This window comes from Branchiostoma lanceolatum, chromosome 5 (genome assembly GCF_035083965.1).
Source record: "Branchiostoma lanceolatum isolate klBraLanc5 chromosome 5, klBraLanc5.hap2, whole genome shotgun sequence".
Taxonomy (NCBI): Eukaryota; Metazoa; Chordata; class Leptocardii; order Amphioxiformes; family Branchiostomatidae; genus Branchiostoma; species Branchiostoma lanceolatum.
Window position 1 is genome coordinate 9183741 of NC_089726.1, and position 20551 is coordinate 9204291.

A 20551-nucleotide genomic window follows, 5' to 3' on the forward strand; every position below is an offset into this window, starting at 1 on the left:
TATCTCGATAATGATAGTAATGAAAAGAAAGGCTGGCATGTTTTCGCTATCTAATCATAGGAACATTCTCTGTACAAAATCTACATTTCAAGACAATATGACATAGCCGATTTGAAAACATGTCCAAATGCATGACTATCAACACCCAGAACAATGTTGTTTCGACACAACGAATAATACACTAGGCGGTGCTATATTGTCCACTAAGCAACACGCACAGACACTTACATAGAGAATATCAACACACACGGTTGGCAAGAAAGAATTTTTTGGATGCAAACCCAGGAAATAATGTTGAGACAATTTAAGGGCGACGTGGGGCATATTACGCTGGCGTCTTCTACACAAACACTGTTGACAACGGAATCTGAATCATCATGTTTTGTTCTACGTACCACCCTAGCCTCGGACCCTTATCATTCAAAGATAAGGAAATTCTCTAGACCTAGGAAAGATGTAGATAGACTGAGACGAAAATATATTCTAAACACCAGCATTAAAGATATATAGAAGGAGAAGAGAAAGCGGGGTACATTTCCAACATGGCGGCCGCCATCATACCTGCACAAGGGTGACGTTCTGACGCAAAACGAGAAACACACACAAACGTAGAGCGCCGCGTGGGGAAAATACTGAAGTCGTATCCTGAAGGAGGGGCAGAGACGAATGACAATAGAACCGGTATCTGAGCTGCACGATTATCCGTACACTGGGGTTCATTCAGCCGCAGAAGTTGAAGCATTATTCACCTACCCGCCGATTCGGCCTCGGGCATCCCGGCATGTTCCCCGGCCAAGCCTGCCCCTCCGTAATCTCGGAAACAATGGCTGGCTCTGTACGTGACATAGACGGTTTACAAACAACAACCTCGACCGTACACTGCAAGATACAAGACTTCTGTGTACGGCAGCCGTAGGTTTTTGGGCTTTGGAGTTTGTTTGTTCAGTCTAGCGTTTGTGTTACAAAAAATCCCGCAATGGAATGTATGCGGGGTTTTCCTTTTTGTGAACTTGTTGTGTCGGGATCGAATTTTGTCGTTTGTAAAACACGGCGGTAAAAAAGGCGCTGTGGTGCGATGTGTTTGTAGTTAGGCTCGCGGAAAGGTTTGTGGTCTTCCGTGAGAGAAGGGTCGGGGTGTTGAGGGACATTTGACGGCGGGTCAGAACGGCTATCACCCGCGGCACTTGACAGTGCGCCGCCCACAAAATCATCCGATAAGGAAATGTGAGCCCTGTCTGCTCAACATATACACAAACTTACGGTTACCGCCGCCATTTCCAGCCCCCTGATTTTTATCGCCCCTCTCACAAGGCCGTAAGTCGGGAAAAATATAAATACAAACCGCTGATTTTATCTTGCTCCAATTTTTAACCGTTAGTTTTTCCGAAGGTAGATTCCTGTCTCTTCAAGCTATGAGCGTTTACCATGGATTTCCGAACCTCTCTGCGTCGCGCCACTCAAAACGCGATTGTGCTATCACAAGGGAAATCCTTATGGCACGGATAAGGGGAGAGGAACCTTGTCCTACATAAACGGTACACAAGAGATAAAGTTGACTGCGGCGAGGGGAAAATCACGGCGCATCATCTAGCATCTTCATTATCTCCTTCGCCCTTCCGTGTTAAATGTGACGGGCTAAGATTAGCACCATTCTCCATTGTCACAGAGCTTGTTCCGCTCTTTGTGTGCCCCGATTATCTCTCCAAGTACTTATTCTCCCGATATCTGTACCTCGCAATTACTCCATGATTTTCACGCGGTTTTGCCTCGTAGTTACCCCCGCGTCCCGCCGCGAAACAATTTTGCCTGATTCTCTTTTCCTCCTATTTCATCCCGCGCGCTGTTATCGTAACACCACAGTTACCCTCGTCAAAAGGAGCCAGTCTGTTCTCCCGGCTAGCTCGGAGAGGAGAAGCACTTCTCACAGCTGCCTCTTTCTCCCCGTGGCAAGACTGTATCGAACGCTTACTTTATCTTGATGGCGCATATGCACCAAGTAACCTACCGTAACCTAAGCACATATTTTCCCTACCTAGCGGAACACCTGTGCTAAAATCCCGTTATAGGATTGCGGTGCCAGAAACGTCTCTTTTCCTGTAGGCTATGCGAGTGTTCAACAGACGTATTTCACATATCGGATGCTCTCCTATTTTCCCGGTTGTACGGGGACAATTGTCGGCGCGTGCGGACTCGTGTGAGATACTACCATATGGTTGCGCTTTTTATGCCCAAATTTCCCATGACCGAAACGGCCATTAACTAAATCGAAAAAGAAGAAACCTGTCATGATCCCACTCTATTGTTCTCGGAACTCGGTAAAATCCGAAATGATTCTAGTTTTTAGCGCCTCTTATTCGACCTCCCTTCTAAAGAAATACAGAAACGTTAGCACAGTTCTCGCCCCAAAAACCTGCTTATCGCAGATGGAACGAAATAAGCGCGTCTTCTGCATGGCTTATTCGTTTTAACGGTCAAACGAAAATATCGCGACAATCGAGCCCCAACCCTAGCTGATCCCCTCATGCGAACTGTAAACCTGGCCCAACTACCTGGAAGAAAATTCTGATCCTTCGGACGGCACAGCTTCTATATATACAGCCGCAAACCATAGCACGGCCCTACACTGCGCACGTACACCGCTGAAGCACCTGTATCTAACCTTCCAATGCAACCGACTGACAGCATTCGTACCCAGCGTTATAGTGAAGAAAACAGAATCTAAAAACCATCTAAATGAGTTTTTCTCGGATAATATACCCTAGACTTCGTTTCAGAGAGAAAAAGCCTGTCCTTGTACGCCCTATACACGGGGGGCAAGCCCTGGAAATGAATGGAGAAGTCGCCTCGCGTCTGAGCGCAAAGAATAATCTACCGGCTAGCACAGAACGATAGAGATATCTTCCTTTCTCCAAGGGAAAAAGATTTTCCTCCAGTGAGAAATCATAGACGCTGAAGCAGGGAAAAGCGGGGTTAAATGATTCCGAATCGTCTACTGCCATCTGCTCGAAAATCCCGTCAACTGTGTGACGAAGATGGGAGATAGCTGGGGTATAAGCGGTGTAAGGCACAATGAAGGAGGACGTGGTATCGGAGAGATAGGAAGACGGGGCCAGATCCTTACCTTATCTGCAGTTTCCTGTGAGCCGGCGCAACACCTCTCCCAATGGCTTCTCAATATATACGCCACGGGCGCGCCGCGGCTTATCAACAAATTATTAATTATGAGGAAAATGCTAACGTGACGCTGATAGCGATCTATGGAAAGCGATGGCCGGGGCAGTGCGCATGGAGAGTAGGCCTCAGGTTCAGTTACCGCTGGACATTAGGAATGGAGATGGTCAGTCATTTGCCTGTGATGTCGTGGAGCGCTATGATTCATGGGGGCAATGCTGGGCGTCTAGCGCATTGTCTTGACAGTTGTAATATTTGGAAATATCTACACTTCGCCAGAGGAAATTTAAATGTCATCGCTTGGAAGCTTCGTCAGTGTCAGAGATAAGAGTTATTTCACTTTCCTAATATGGTGTCCGTTCGCAGAGGTAATATGAAAATATGGAGATGTATTAATAAGATAATTGCGGGGCCTGTAGGTGATGAATTACAGGTAGGTACGGTGCATCAAGATGTCGCCTCTGACCCCGCCAGCAAGGAAATTAAGCGGGAATATTGCAAATTTCTGGCGACACAAAAGCGCGAGGGAGATACGGGAAGGCGACAATGTCTCCCCAAAGCCCGCCCTGCGGCTTTCACAGGGGATCCGCGCCATTGGAACAAGTCAGGAGTCAACGCGCTGATTTCTCACGGTCCCTGCCCCAGAGCCTTTCTCTCTGCCAGCCCCTGCCTTATCACAATGCAGCGAATTGAACAAGCTAGTGGGGTTCTTTTCATTTAAATGTCATTTCCTTCGCAGATGCTGTATAGCAATTATTCGGTGAAAATAAATCTTGTTAACTACCACTGCTCGAACAAAACCGGCGCGCTTATCTCTGGCGAACAGGCCCGGCCGTGGGGCTAGTTGCACAGAACAGCTTTGACAGGGATTAATGGCAGGAATCCTTTTCGGCTCGGCCTTCATTTCGGGAGTCGGCAGACGCACGCTGCGAACTCAGCGGCTCGGCACGGCGCGCTGCCGGGTCACCCTGGACTCCCCACTTCCCACCTGTCTCTTTTACTGCACTCAAAAACGCTCATTAACTCAAGAAAACTGCGCTTTTTGTCTCTTTCGTTTAGGGAGAATTTTTGTACAGCAGGAAGGGCATTGCCTAGCAACGTGGAAAGTCGACCAAAACGGTTCAACAGCGTGCATACAAATATGTACGGCGTATCAACATCCCTTGTCTTATCTTTATGATTTTGTTCGCAGAGATGTTTGGTAAGGGATGTAACCGAATTATTTGCCTGGATGCTCGTTTTCGTATCATCTCGCTGCATCTTCCCTGTGCGTGTGTGAGCGAACTCGATAATTTCTCTCGACTCTTTGCGCCCGGCAGTTGGCAGGAGATGGGGGAACACACAGTCGTAGCTGGAGGGGATACGCGTTGAAAATTTGAGAAAAGTGTTATGCGCGATTTCCTTTCTGTTCATGATACCTTCTCTTGTGTACATACGTAGCAAACGGGTAAGGACGTAATAAAGTTAAAGACGTGCTAAACTCGGGCACACTCAAGCCAGAGAGAATCATCGACGGTCGCGTGGGCTTGTTTGTATTTCTCTGTTGAACAGTGGGGGTGATAATTAGGCAAGTCCACTTCACGACCAATAACAGATTGACAACAATGAGAAGTCGACCACCTCAGGCGATGCACTCAGATTAAAACAACTCCTGAAGACTCAATAAAACAGACAATCAAAGACCTCGCAGGGTGCCCGCTGCACGGGGAGATGGAGCAATAGTTGATGCAGGGAGAACTGCCCACTTCGCATTGTTGGGTGGCCACTTTAAACTGTTTGTATGATTTGGCAGTTCAAAAAACAACTAAACAAATAAGAAAATATACGGAGGAAACTCTTGGCACCATATATTTGTAAGCGAGCTTTGTCTCTACCGATCGAACTGCATCTAGTGTTGCATGTTGGTGTGCTCTACAACCCAAACAGCGTGCTAGGGTTTCAGTCTAGCCGAGGGTTAGGTGCCCGGCTCCGGACTTACTGGCGTCGCACATGCAACGCTCCGCAGACCACAAAATTGATTCTCCGTCAGGTTGCCAACGTGTCTTCCTCCCCTCCTCCCTGCCTCCACTTGTCTGCCCGTGGCGCAACAGGCTGGCGGCGGCCACCACTGGACTGTGAAGGAAGTACAGTACTTCTCGCCCCCTCCCCGCTCCGGAAAAAAAATAACCGGGTCACGTCAGTTGACTGCCCGTGTCGGCTACGCAGCGTCCAGCCGACCGATGACAGAGGCGCCGGTTAAAACACGATCGGCACCTCGTTTACTTGGCGGCTATTGTGAGAACGGCACGTGGCGGAGATAGAAAAGACGGGACAAAAGACCCCTCACTCTATACCCTTTATACACCCTACACGCCCCCCCCCCTCACCCGTGTCATTCCGCACTACGATAACGTGTACATACAGGACGTGACAGTTAATGGCACGGGCGATGACAACCACCCCTCGCGCCGACTTCCCCTAGCTAGCAACCACAGCCCCGCCTCCCGACCCCGAGTCTCAGTCCCTCTCCGCGATTCTTTCTTACATCTGAAACATTTATGGAACAAGTTGGAACTCCATCTCCGCTTTAAGGAAGAGGTTCTTATCTTACAAGGCGACGGTAATTACCAGATGCTGGCCGCGCTCCCTTATCTTTCTCCCGGTGATGACGGGCCACCAAGAATCGATTAGCGGGACCGCAGATGACCAACATGAAACAAAGACACGACGGAGAGAGAGAGAAAGGGGGTTAAACTAGAGAAGAAAAAAGTGTGCCTAGTTTGGGCAAACTTGAGGACCCACCTCTTGATCCACCTGGCGGCTGGCTTGGTATCTTCACGTAGAACCCACCTGTGCGCTACACACGGCGACGTGTTGCGACGTGAGACTGATAATTTCTGACGGAGCGTGCCAACCGTTTTGCCCCTTTCCCCCTGATAAAGTTTTCCAGCTTTTAACACCCAAATCTAATTACCTTATCGCGAACTAATCGCCTGGTAATTTTCTTAAGTACATTGTGCGGAGGTTGTATGAATACGCTGGGAAAACAAAAAGGAAAGAAAATCGTGTAGCCAGTGGCTATCGGGACTGACCTGGTAGTTTCTAGTACGGGCTGGTTTCCGGGCCGCGAGTGTTGTTTGACTTGAAAACAAAGTGTGCCTCCGGTTGAGCCTTTGAACCCCTGCAAACCTATCCAGCGCTTGGCGACAGCCAGTCGCGTCGGTCTGCCACGCAGCTTGGTGTAGGGCCGGTCTGAGAGAAGCGCCGCCTCGCCTGCACACGTTCGGCCAATAACAGAAGTGCACTCATGCGGCCTTTTTGCCTTCTAAACGAGGTAGCAGAGCATGCCCTCTATCTGATATTCCAAGCATGCGCGCACCGGTCGGGGCGAGAACACGCAACCCGGACCGCCGGAGGGGTTATTGATTTTATTGCACGGGGCAGGCCGGGCAGGCAGACCAGGGCGCGTCGGCTGGGGTCCCGACACGGTAGCCGCCAGCGTGTCATCGCGTCAACTGCCAGAGCGTCCCCATGATTTACCACTTGACCACTTTATCTCCGATAAGATGCTTATCTCTCACAAGAGCCCTTTACACTCGTGTTGAGAAGTCTTGGCTGTAACACCTACCAAACGTTTGGAAGTGAAGGTTTTTCGGGGTCTGATCCCGGGTCGACGGCGAATCGTTCCCAGATGTATTAAGGGGACGACACTCTTGACTTAATGCGTTGGGCGAGTGAGTTACGCAGTAGTGAGGCTGGAATGTTGAGAAGTATTTTTCGTGCGGCCGATAAGGATCGGTTTGTCTTGAGTGCCATACATCATCGTGTCAGCGCTCGAATCCAGAGCTCACGGCGCACTAAAAGCGCCCGAAGGATGTTGTTCGGTTGGCGGGCGCGGGGGATTGTGTATCGTCCCACCCGTGCAGTACCGAAGACCCGTCTAATTACTGCTATGGTATCCGTCCAACGGGAGACTTTTAAGAATGTCTTGTGGCGCCACAAGACGGGGAGGAACGCGTGCTTATAACTCAACAACTATTCTCGCAAGTTCGCACTGATGAGTTACGGGCAGAATGTCATGATGAGCACTGTAAGGTGAAGGGGGGGGGGGGGCAAACCGTTAGGCCATAGGGACAGGCGCGGTCTCTCAGTGTAGTTATATTACCTGTATTGTAACTCAGTGAAACCAAAGTCAGTTGTCTCTACTACTAGTCCCCCTACCGGTGCCGGATCTCTATGCCTTCCGGGTTTTCCGTCATAATGATTATTATATGCATATACACCTGCTTCCGGTAGGACACGACAGGGTGTCCTTCTGGCCTGCGGTCGTCCCTTTACTCTCTTCTCTCCCATTGTTTTCCAGACTGCTCTGTTCTTACCCTTCCCCGAGCCCAGTCCCCAGACAGCGGGCCCACTTGAGTTTGATTGCGTGCGATGATCGATCCCTTCTATCGGGGGATGCAACGATTACGCCTGCATCATTTGTTGATATGTTGACTATCGGGGGGAATAATCGGTGATGATTTCCCATATCGTGCGCGCCGCAGTATTACACTGTCAATCAACGGCGTCCCGGCCCAATCGGCAATTCGCGCCCGGGGACGGGTTCAAGTGAACCAAAGCCGTAAAGCGCAGGCGAACAGATACATAACCAAGGAGAAGAATTAACAATGGATTAAGGCCAGCGGTGCCGAATTTGTCTCTGACAAACACAGGAAGACATTAAACTTTCCCGAGTCGGCAAAGTTTGTCATCTGTGGCCCCTTTACAATGGAGCGTTTGGCGCGATTCACGGCGCAGAGGCGACGGTTGTGAAAAACGCCACCGCGCTGCCTGCTCAGCTCACAGAAATCGTAATGCGTGTAAAAGGGTATGGATCCGTGACGTTTTAAATCGATTACCGATTGGTCGCCGTGATTTGATTAACGTCCCTCGCGTCCACTTTGCTTTTTTCCCCCAAGCCCATCCAGTATACACATCATACATTCATACCCGCCTAGCTAGCCTGCACGGCAAACTCGCATAGTTCACCTGTATCAAACTTTTTCCCCGGCCGCCAAACCTGCAACACATCCGAAAGATTTTGGTGTCAAAATACAAATTACGAGGAGAGAAGTTAACGGTTTAGGAGATAATACTATAATGAAGACGCACTCCCAAAAATGATGGAATTAAATGACTCGGGAAGAGCTAGGGGAGATAAAGCCCGCAAAGTGCCGAGATAAGTTTAATCGAGTGACAGACTATAAACGCTTTATCTGCGAGAAAACCGTAGATTTGGCTCGTGGCGGGGACTCCATCTTGGGGGTGCCATTTGGTCCATAAGTCTCGGGTCTACGAGACGGTAGATCTGGGTATTTTTTGTTGTCCCGAGAGATACGGAGCGTTAGTCATCCCCGACAAGTGCGACCACGAGATAGCGCGGTAATGACGAGGCCCAAATTGTCCCCGCTCTATCTAGGTTGAAGTGTTCGTTGATGCGTTAATACTTTTCGCCATTTTGTCCGATTGCTTTTTTTTTTCTTTCATATATCCTTTATCAACACTCACAAGAAAAAGAAGAAGCTGATAGTTGGATGTTTGTAGGTTGATGGCTTTTTCACCAGGTGTAGTTTTTCTTCTCATTCCCCGAGGCTTGTCTGCTGCAATTCATCAGCAGACTTGGTAGGATAATGAAAACATTACCGTTTTCTGGTCTGTCTGTTTCTTCGGCGAAGCGCTCATCGCCGCTATAATTAGCCGTGAGTTGTAATTAAGACTCCGACACTATCGCGCCCAGACAAGTGGTCCTGCCAGCAGATGCTCCGCGGAGGCGGCTCGCGCGGGCACAGGCGCGGCGTTCTCAGTTTTATGAACCCATGAATCACTCGGCGCAGGACGGTCGTGTCAACACAAAAGCCACATTTTACGATCCCCTCCAGCAACATTTCGGCGTTAACTTGACGGATTTAAGAAACATGTGTCCCTCCTCGCCCTCGCGACAACACGAGGACATTTCATGTTTAACCAAGGTCTCGCCAAACGGTTGTCGCTCTCGCTGGTTTTATGAAAGAATATAAATCACTGTTTCCAGCCGTGATTCGACTAGACCATGACTTCGTGTAGATCGTTCAGAAACATTGGCGACGGTTAATTTGATAGATTTACGAAAGAAAGTTGGTTTGCCGCCGGAAGACTCCGCCCAGCAGCCGTGAGTCGGACTCAGTGTCGCCACGCTTGTGCGCGCCGGGTTTTATTGAAAGGATATATCACCCGAAAATCGCTCATCCCAGAGACTCCAGCTTCACGGCCTTCCCGTCTTAATTTTCGGTAATTTTATTTCAACGTCTTCGATGATGAATCGTTTACTTGATGTTTCCTTTTTTGTTCCGTCCACACCCAAACCCCCACCGTCCTTGGTACACCGTGAGCAATTCTCCCAGTCCTCACTTAGCGCATGTTGTATGTGGACTGTCATTTTTCCAACGGATGAAATATCCAGATCAGTTTGAGATTCTTTCATGGTACTCACAATGTATGGAATTCCACACAAAGTTATCACAGATTCGGAACTGTACTTCATATACATTGTACCCGAGCTACCTGAAAAAAGGACCAACCACCCTCTGTAATTTACGTTGTAAAGAAACGTTTCAAGCCGTTGTCAGGAGGAAAAAAGAATTCCCCGACATCGAAGGGGCGTAACTTCTTTTCAATCGTGCGGGGGCAAAAATGTTTTGATGGATGAAGGACAAGTTTGGATGGAGTGGTACTCTGATCTACAAGCACGACAAAGTCACCACGCTATTTTGCCTCGTCTTTATGAAGGCATGAATCAAGCGGGAACGCCAAATCCCACAGGACACGGTGCTTACGCATCTTTCCTCCTCCCGTGGAAAACATCGCGATCATAATTTGATTGATTTACAACCGGAGCCTTATCTTCAGCGTCAACATGTGGGAAGCCTGGTCCGAAACATGGCCGCCATTCATCATCTCGTCCCCAATTTTAATGAAGAATCCGAGGGACGAGATTGTTTTTGCTCGCGGGCAAAAGGGAGACCAACGTAACCGTCAAAACGAATGACTTTGTGATAGGAATCTCGGGAAAATATAGAACAGGAGGATTACGCAGCTTGTGAACACAGGCGACAACATTTCTTGTGTCACCAAAGTTTTTGCTTCTCAGCCTTCGTGAAAGTCGCTGGAGTCTGCCAACGACAAAAGATCATGTCTAACTTCAATGTACGGTCCTATCACACAAAGTACGGAAAAACAAGTGTAGCAAGTATCTAAAACTGTGATCAAGGTACAGCAGCCTGTTACTTTGCCTTCTATATAATAGTCTATCGCGACATTTTTCTAGCATGGTCGACGCTTGCTTTCCTAGATCCTGTAATATCATGACATGTTAACTAGTCACACTTTTATTGTCTGTTTTCTTACTGTTAATTTGACTATGTCGGTGATGTGTGTACCTAATTGCAAGTGATTGTAAAATGATAGTCCTGTGAACTTGCATACCGCCTCTAATGTGTATTGTATTTATAGAACGTTCACCGAATGCTTGCCAGCGGTGTGTATGATTTAGAGAGGCACAGAAAGACACAGCAATATAGATATTTGTAAACAAACGTTGGTTTTGCCACATTTCTTTGCTATCAGGTTGTGTAACGATGAAGATTTTACAAGTTATTTACGCTTTATGGGAGAGTATCATCACGCATATCACGATTATTGTCTGTGTTGAACGAATACTTCCTACCCTTTTCTTCTCAACGATTCGGGCGAAAGTTAACTTGGCAGCCCGACAGAACTGAAATCAGAAACATTTGCGGCTCCTGTATAATGGGTGCTTAGAGAGAAGTTGGGCATGTTCACGTTTGTGTAATGAGGCAGAGGCAATCTACATGTAACTCCTCAGCAAGAGTTCGCAGACTTGAGTTATTCTGGAGCCCGCCATGGCTTCCCATTACGGGTATCATTCTGCGTCGCGATGTCTTGCTGTGCCCAAATTGTCCCACGTAATGATACTAATGAATTATGTAATTATAAGGGATCAGACTCCACTCATCCATTTATTAACTCTTGACTTGGAACTGGTACATTATACCTCGGTAAAAAACAGACAGGCGTCGACTTGTCCCTATTTCCAGCAATATACGACATTAACCTTTTCGCGGTACGAGCCCTTCCAGGCCCTCTAAAGTACATGGTAAATTACTTTAATAACTAGAACTTCTGCAGGGACCATTGGGTTTGTGTTGGCACGCCCATGTTGAAGACAGGGTCCTCACGACTGCTGACACGAGTGAGGATTGATGGAGCACGTTAATTGGTCCGGAGACCATCATTCCCGTGCCACTGCGCTCCACTTCGCCCGAGTTCTGCCGGGCTCCGCGGGATGAGTACGGAAGAGAAGGCACGGGAGATAAAGCAAATCTAGCCAGACTGAAAGAAATCATTGCCACATTATCCTTGACTCGGCTACTGACCCTTACGTCTGAGATACAGAAATAGATGTTATCTTGTTTGAAGAAACGCAATTCCCAATCTCAAACTTTAACCACAACGACTTTCACACGAGTGTGCATCCCTCTCTTTTCGATGCCTGGTACGTTTTTTCGCAGTGCGATTTAGGGTTTTAGATATGTTTTCTACGATGCGATAGGTTATGTAGAAAGGAAATCAAGCCAAACGCTCGTTGTCTGATTTTGCTGTGTCATGTGAAAAAAAGTCTCCCTCTAGCGTACATGTCGCCGCAATAATACCTCTCCTACCATTTCATATTGGCCCTGATGCCTATCAGGTCGAGAATTCCTCCGCTATACTCCTTGCAGCATACATACATACATACCAAATCAGGATTCTGCACTTTTTTCGCATAATCAAAGTCAATCAAAGCGCCAAAGATTAATGGTCCTATCAACGCGGCGCAGAAGATATCGAAAGATCGGCCCGATACCGAACAGTTAAGAGTCAGATCGGTGGAAGTCAGGCTAGATAAAATTGGATTGCATTCTATAAAACGTGTCAATGTTGCAGGGCGGTACTTCATCATTTCGGGTACGCACAATTGGCAATCAAAAGAAGTCCTGTCAGGGAGAGTTCTCGGGAGAGTTGAGGTGTATCATTACGCGTTCTCCCGTCCCCTCCGCGTTATTGAATTATGAAGGTGGTGGGTTTGACGGCCGCTAATCCTCATGTGTCACACGAGTCAAGGATGAGTTTCAACAGGGACAATACCAGATGTCAGAAAGACCGATATCGGTTAAATCCACGCGAAGATAGGATTATCGCTTGGAATCAAAACGCTTCGTGTTGCCAACAAAAACCAACAGTCAATCGAAAGGCCGTATCTGAGTTTAAAAAGTAACTTGATATCTTCTGGGCAATGACTTTTCTGGCCTTTTTGTCCAGTTTTAATTCTTTTCGTCCATCATTCGATTCTCTCATTCCTTGCTTCATGGAAACATCTTCGTTCAGGTATCTTTAGCTGGATAGCTGACCAATGGGGATCGGCAGTTTAGTGATTGTAGACCTACGCGTGTGTATCATATGCCCCAATGAACACCAGGTGTTTATTTGGCCCGATAAAAACGGTGTTTTTTGACCTGTCAGAAATCTCTAGGGTGTGTCGGAGAAGCTTTTGGCGTATCTTCGACAGTCACCTGATTGCGTATGAATCCACTCCTGGACAATATCTCAACTGAATTATGATCTACCACTAAGCCATTTAATGGTGAATGCGATGTCCTTAAGGTGAATCTTTTCAATCAATCTCCATTTCATGTGGCGGGTACTGAAAAGTACAATGCATTATCAATAGCTGAACACACACTACTACCAGTGGACCAGTCCCCTGTTGAAGTGCCTGCACGGCTGTGTGGCCCAAGGGCTACTGAAACGGAGATTGGCACCACCCTATGTACCAAATGGTGTGGGAAGGACTCAAACTTTTAAACTTTATTACAGCATATACAAGCTTCATGGTTGTAGCATTTATCCCGTTGTAGGTGCTATCGCATTATTTTAGATTTGAATGCTACTTCAGCACCAGGGACGGGAATGTTGTTATCAACGTAATGTACCCAAAACGACGGTAAACACTATTAATACGACACCGTACACAGACTATGACGCCATAAGCTCTCGTAGTGGTTTCTCTCTGCTGTTAAGCGACAGCCCCTCACATGATTGCACGTTCAGCACCAAGGACAGTTATGTAAGTTAGGGAAAATAGATACCTTCCTTATGCCCCTCGTCCATTTTAGGGTCAAATGCAGTTTCTTGCAACGTAAGATAATGAGATTTGGTATTAATTTGTAACATATGACATATACAACGGGTATTTGCAGCTTCATACTTTTGTACTTTCGATTTAACCCTAGTCCTGCTGGATTTCCAGAGCAAAAATATAACCCCACTGCTGAAGTGATGAAGACACCTTTGAAACAAAGGGTGCTAGTTTGATATTGCTCATTTCTAGTTACTTCACTTTACAACAACTGCGCTGGTGCAACATATGCATTTTAGAAATACCACCGACAATTGTCAGGGCTAGCATACAGAATAAGCATGTACAAACCGACAATTGTCGAGTTCAGTCTTCAAACTGGAAGCCGTCGTCTGATTGGTGGCGGCATGGTCACGTGATGTGCACAAAACTTTCTCATTGGATACAAAGCCAAACTAAACTATATAATAGTCAAAGGCATCTTATCTGTGATTGGTCCAGAAGTCCCCTATGCCAAAGTCTGTGAATAAGAAAAATTCTGTACAGTAATGAGCAGTTGTCTTTGATATGGGTTGGAACATTAGAACCGTGCTTGATAACATCTTGGGTTGGTGTTCTGATTATTTTTCCAATGTAATAAGATTAATTGAATTAGGCTTTAAAGAGGGTGGCATTTTTCGGTGAAATTTTAAAGCCTACTTGCTATATTGCTTCATTAGCCTGTTATATTTGTGTGGATTGTAAAAATAGCAAATATTGTACTTAGAGGTTTCGATAAAGAATCTAAACCAAACTGTCTGGAAAATGTGTTTTACTGCTGCGGACCCGTACTGACAACCATAGATTATTGCCCGCTGCCTCTCTCCTTTTATAACCAGTTGTAAGTCCTGTAGAAGGCAGGGGATATTTCACAAAAACTATGCTATCAGAGGTTACCTTTTATCTTTCGTCTCCCTAAGACCTGCCCGCGCCCATTTTGTCTCTTGCAGCACTAACAAGATCAAACATTGCCTTCTTCAAAGACTCTGACGGATCTTCTTGTCAGAGATGCTCTTTAAGAAGACCTACAGGAGAAAAGTTTGATGGAAGATAGAAAAACTTTCCAGACAGTGTCTTCTTTTTTTCACGTCTGGAGGCAATCTTTGTTTAAATCCTGGTAGATCTCCCCAGCTAATGATTATATTGGACGTTCAAAACTACATGAAAGCCCACGTCATTTTGCGGTCCATTACGACACGGGTTCGACTTCCGGCCCGCGGCGCGTACCTCCGATAAAAGCCGGGCTCTGCCCCGCCAACCCCGTGTACAAAGCTTCCGGTGCGCCCGTTCCCCGCAGGAAGAAAGCGAACGTCAGAATTTTGAAGAAGATAAAGTTTGAGGCCACCCCCTGCGCGAGGCCTGGGCAAGCCTGGCGTCCTGAAGAAATCGCCATTTTGGCTCGTCTAGCCGGCCCTTTATGGCAAGAGGCCACGGAGGCGCGCCATTAGAAAGGCTTTTCAATTTCCTTGCATCATTGAAGCAGTTTGTGTTTTCGTTTGAAATGGGGGTCTTTCACGGCCGGCCCTTGAAATTAAGGTCTCGAAAGATCGCGCGTTATCTCCGCGTTGTTGCGGTGGATCGATCAGGGGGAGGTTTTCCTATCGCACTTATCGAGGCCGGGTATCTCAGGCCGCCCCCCTTTATGCGGCTCCACAATGGCAAGCATACTGCTTTCATTCCTTCGGCGCGACCCATAAAGTCGCGGAATCGATGTGGATACCCCGTCAGTTTGACATTCACTCTGTGGCGGAATCAGCCCAGCCACTTATCTGCGCGCGGCCTAAGCCTGCCCATCTATCTAGTACTGATGCGGTGTAGATAGGGGCGCGGGGTGCCCTTATCCGCCAATTTATCTGCGCTCTTCCCATGCACTTGCGCGTGTATATTCTTCTTAGATCATTTTTTATATGGCAACTTTTATTAGCGGACCGCCTCGCCCCGCCAATAACCCGAGATGAAAGGAAATTGTGCCATAAATAGGGTAACACCTTATTCTAGTGCTCCATCATGAATTAAATTTTCCCTCCAGTATTAACCATTGCGGACAGAAGTTAACTTGGGCCGGGCGGAGGAAAATGGCGCGCGAAGAAATTAGTCACGGCCAGGCGAACCGATGAGATGCAAATTGCTTTTTTACGCCGAAGTAATTGTGCCTGCTAGAAAGGAATTGACAGTTGTAAGATCCAAATGAACTACCGGAGCTTTCCTAGCCGCTGCTTCCAGCTATATCATTACGTGTACGCTTCCGTGCGCTCGCCTCTGCGATTCTTTTCAACATGGTACCGTCTGTAAGGTCGGCAGAAAACTTAAGCGACCACATTTTCCAGCTTTAAAGTTCATCTTTGTTGGCAGAATTTATTCCGTTGCAGAATTTAACTGTAATTTCCAACCCAATTTTGTAAGACCCGTTTTCCCATTGTGTTCAATCTCGCTGCTGGACTTCATTTCCTTTTAATCAACTTTAAGCGTGTCTAACGCCCTTAGCAGCATTGACTATGTCCTGATCACTATGTCATGTCATGGCACCGTAAGTTAGACAGAACTTTGTTCAGGACAAAATCAGCTGATTTCTCTCGACAAAAATGCATGGCTACTGTCAAAGTTATGATCAAATATCATAATGCCAAAGTTTACGTGCGGTTGTTAGTTAGGCCCCCATTCTAGACGGTGATTTCGCTGCGATCTCGCTGCGACCAAAATTGGATTTGGAGTTCATAATTGGAATATCGTATGAAATGTTAAAGTGTGACTGGAAAGGCAACAAAGTACTCAAAACGAAAAAAGATCGTTTTTTTTATCTATGTGATTCGTTAAGCGCTCTATCAAATTTTAGGTCGCTGTGCGATCGCAGCGAGGTCGCCACCCTAGTGGAATGGGGGTTTATTTATAATAAACTGCTAACTCTGTTGTAATATTATGGTCTATTGTATTAAGATTACAAGCTTAAAAGTTCGCATCAACAGGTCTGCACTTAAGATGGAATGGAATTTCGTATATGATTACAAGTACCATTACATCACCGTATAGGACTGAAACTCCAATATAGACATTTAAGAAATACCTTGGTAAGATGACTACAAAGTGAATAATACAGTGTAAATAACCGGAGAAAACCCATATTTTGAGACGATTGCTTATTTGTTGATGACTTAATTGCAAAGATATAAACGACTTTTAATGGCGGCTGTGGCACAGACAAGCGATGGTTATTGTATCGCGTCAACGGATTGCCGACTTTAAAAAACAAAGGAAGGGTCTCACAGTCGCTCTCACTACTGTAAGTTATGCTTACAGACTCAATACATAACGTGACCTACAAGAGGCTAATTGAATCAATAGTTTCTTATAAGTGAAGTAAAGTGAACGTGAGTGTTATCACATCAATTTCTCCTAGATTATTTGAATACGTCAGTATCTGGCGAAGCAGCCATCTTGAAGAACAACAAAGTTGAATTTTGTTCGATCAATGGCTATTTGAGTAAGTCTCTAATGGATTGAACTTCATGTAAGCGCGATTATTGTGGTGTATTTCACGGTAAGAGTTTCATTGATGCTGTACACAGTATCTACTTCCCTGATTGTTGCTGTTGTGTGCTTCCTTTTGTAGGTACACACAGGCTACAGCGAGTCTTTTCGTACAAGGGAACTAGCAAGACAACGCTAGCAGACACATACAAACTGGCTCATACTTTGTGTCGTGCGCGAGAAACAGCCGTGACTGAAACAGCTATATCTTCTTAGTTTAAATCTTTTTAGATAAACACTTGCTTTCAGCCAGAAAGAATAGTGGTAATCATAGAGTACGATGACAGTTCAACCACTTCATGCACATCGCAACTTGATATGGTATTGTATAATAGATCTTGATCTTATACTTTGAAATGGGCTGAATTACAAAGCTAACATCTTTCTAGATTTTAAGAACAATTGTTATTGCATTTCACATACATAATACAAACAGAAAAAAGGAAACAGTACAGGGACTTATACAAACATAAACTACGGAAACAGTGTAAATATAAATAATATCTATCATATGAAAACAATAGAAGGATAATAAATGTTAAATGGATATAACAGAATATCAACATTAAACGAAACTAATTATGACAGAATCAATGGCAAATGAATATGACAAATTCAATATCAACCAAAATTGTCAGGAATAACTCTTACGCAATTTTTTTAACAAACTCTAACAATAGAATTAGTGACAGAAGCAAAATGGCAGAATGGTAAAGACCAGGAGCAGGTGATTTTCAAAATATACAGTTGGTGAAATTAAACGTGAACAAACCCAGTATAGAGAATATATGGCATCGAAAGCTATATGTGAAGTTTGCCCTTTCACTATTTCACGACCGCTTCATTACAATGACTCACATGTCTACAGACGACAACCTTACAACGCTCACCGCTGTAAACTAGTTCGCAAAATCTTAAAAGCGAGCGCACGGTGCCTTTGAGTGGGGTATTTTGGGACGGGCTTAGCCAAAGCGGCGCGGCGGTCACGGTGGCCGACTGGATAAGGCGATGAACTTGAAATCCGTTGAGCTCTGCCCGCCCGGAGTCGGCTCCTGTGACCGTGACATTGGACGGCACGTTGAAGCCGTCTGTGCTTGACTGTATCCCATACTGTACTCAATGACGAAATGATAATTCAGTGTTAAACACCGTGATTATTGAGTAAATAAGTGCATCTTAGCAGTCGGTAGATATATAGTTGGGCATGTGCTGTATTGTTACTGGCTGGTTAGATTTGCCGTGGTGTAATTTTGACACAGATGCTAACAGAAACTAGGCCAGCAACACAGATCATATACACACAATCTTTTAGTAGCAAATAGAAAAAGATGATATTTTTAACGCTAATCTTATTTGATATATTTAGCGACATACTTATTCACAAACAAGTATCTTAGCTCAGACATACAGATTACCATGCACTGGTTTGACTCACTTTTTTTTTTTCACAATCTACTGTAAGAGGGAATTTTTTTGTCGGATCTTTAGTAAAACCGTCCATGTTGTCGAGTATAATACGTGTCTGTAATATGTCAATAATGATGAATTAACTCGTAGGACTGGTGATAGAAAAGGAAAGTTTATTTGCAAATTCATGCCCGAAGACTGACTGCAAGTACATGGTAGAAACATAGGAGACATACACATATACATGGGACATTAGACAGCGACTGAGACTACTCAAATACTAGTGTTGCTATATCGGGACAAGTTGTTTTTGGCTTCTTTTTTTTTTGGAATTAAGCAGAGGGAGACGAAAAGCCCCACTTTTATGATACAATAACATTTCGTCTTTCGAGTGACAAGTGTACCTAGTACAGTAACTGATGTACACTGCAGCTATTACCATAGCATAAACTCTAAGGTTTGTTAGTTGTAGATGTTGTGACACCCCAATAAACCTATTCCATTCGCGAGGAATTTGAGAATTCTTTGGGTCTAAAGCAAGCAGCGTGACACGGCTACTTGGCAAACGTTTTTTTTTTTATTTCGGCCCTTCTCAGTCTGCTAGTCTTTAGTCAACTGTTTATTTCTTCTCTTCTGTGTCAAATATCTGTAATCTTTTGTAGCCTTTCAAGGTTTGTCTGTGACTTGTGGTGCAATTGGTGGTGACTTGCTGATCTACTAGCATAACTTCAACTCTCAATTGTGTTGAATCAAGCAGCACCATGTACTCGTCTGCGAACCTGCTACGATAGGCTGTGTGTAAGGATGGAAGTCTAAATAGAGAGAGAATAGAATATGTCACAAGATTTGCAGAAAGCGGGTGTTATTAAGAATGTTTTTTGCCGCTTATCCAACGCATTGGACGCCGGCATGTTAACAATCACCAAATTACAACAATTAGGTCCTCCAGTCACAAGAAATGTAGATAGCTGAAGATACACGAAGATCGAGTTGATACAAAAATATACAAATGAAAGCTGCATAAACGAGGATCGCATTGAAAGTCTCACCGGAAGTTGCTTACTGCGAGATTGAACTCTGCTAATTGCCATGTTATAAAGAAATTGACAGGTATTTCAGCTTACGTAACAGTTACGGTGGCCGAGTGGTTAAGGCGATGGATTTGAAATCCATTGGGCTCTGCCCGCGCAGGTTCGAACCCTGTCCGTAACGAAAGTTAACCTTACTTTTTACCTTTTTGTGCACCTTCCTTGCACAAGGCATTCTTCTGCCGGAGATGGTTTCCAGTTTAAATCAAAATGTTTTAGTACATGTATATGTTATCTGTTATGACGGTCTTTGGGTCTCTATTGTTGAATACGTCTGTGTTGTCGGTACCATTTTCTTGTTGGCGAGACAAATCCTCGTGTTCATCAAGACTATTGTAGAACATTTCTCTGAATCAGTAACGATAACTGTAGTTATAGGTATCTGTTATAGGTGATGTAAAATCTATGGGGACGGTTTTGACGTTGTTTTTACATAATTTGTTGATAATGAGGGTGTACTATGGCGCTTCCTGTGTTTTTACTGTGCGATCTGTAGCCAAGAAGTTACAGCAACGCAATAATACCACTATCACCACGCTGATGCACATGTGTGCATGAGCTATGCACAAGTTTGTCTTATAGAGAGAGCGTGTGATTTTGGAACTTAGTTAACGAACTGGCGGATGGGAACACCAAAACCATAGATCTTCCTTTACTGTCCTATTGTATATTGTATGAAAGCGTTAGAGGAAAATGTTGTTGAGAAGAGAAGGTACAAATTTACTTCCACTGAATAGAGGTGTAGTGACAGAAGCAGAAGCCTCTGTGGCTTTTCGCCCCCCCCCCCGAAACGTGATAATATGAATGATTTATATAATCAAAACTAGAAATAAAATCAACAAAAGAAATGAATTGAAATTATAACATAAATCCATCCTCCATATGAATCAGGAGTTAGCTCCTTAAATGAGAATCTTTGAATATAAGAGGAAATAAGAGGAAATACAAAATGAAACTCAATTTAAGTTATGGAATGCGTTACACATGATCAATGCCTGCTAGTTAAAGTTACCAAATACTATTGTCATTCAATCGAAAAATCAGTTATACACGGTTTTTAAAGTAAGACAAAATAAAAACCAATCTGCTTGATTTCTTCTTCATGTAGACTATAGTATAATGCTAT

General features: G+C 45.2%; 2 protein-coding genes and 1 non-coding gene across 5 annotated transcripts in view; 2 read left to right on the plus strand and 1 right to left on the minus strand.

Moving 5' to 3' along the window:
* LOC136434882 (GATA-binding factor 2-like) overlaps positions 1–6411 on the minus strand; it is a 36019-nt gene extending 29608 nt beyond the window's left edge. The window contains exon 1 of the mRNA XM_066427975.1: positions 6243–6411. The gene's annotated coding sequence lies outside the window, so the exon portion shown is untranslated. The remainder of the gene's footprint in view (positions 1–6242) is intronic.
* Positions 1–20551, plus strand: part of LOC136434884 (synaptotagmin-9-like) — a 156786-nt gene that overhangs the window by 103756 nt on the left and 32479 nt on the right. The gene's annotated exons all lie outside the window — the stretch shown is intronic.
* Trnas-uga (transfer RNA serine (anticodon UGA)) lies at positions 19468–19549 on the plus strand. Its single transcript has one exon. It is a non-coding gene; the product is annotated as a tRNA-Ser (tRNA).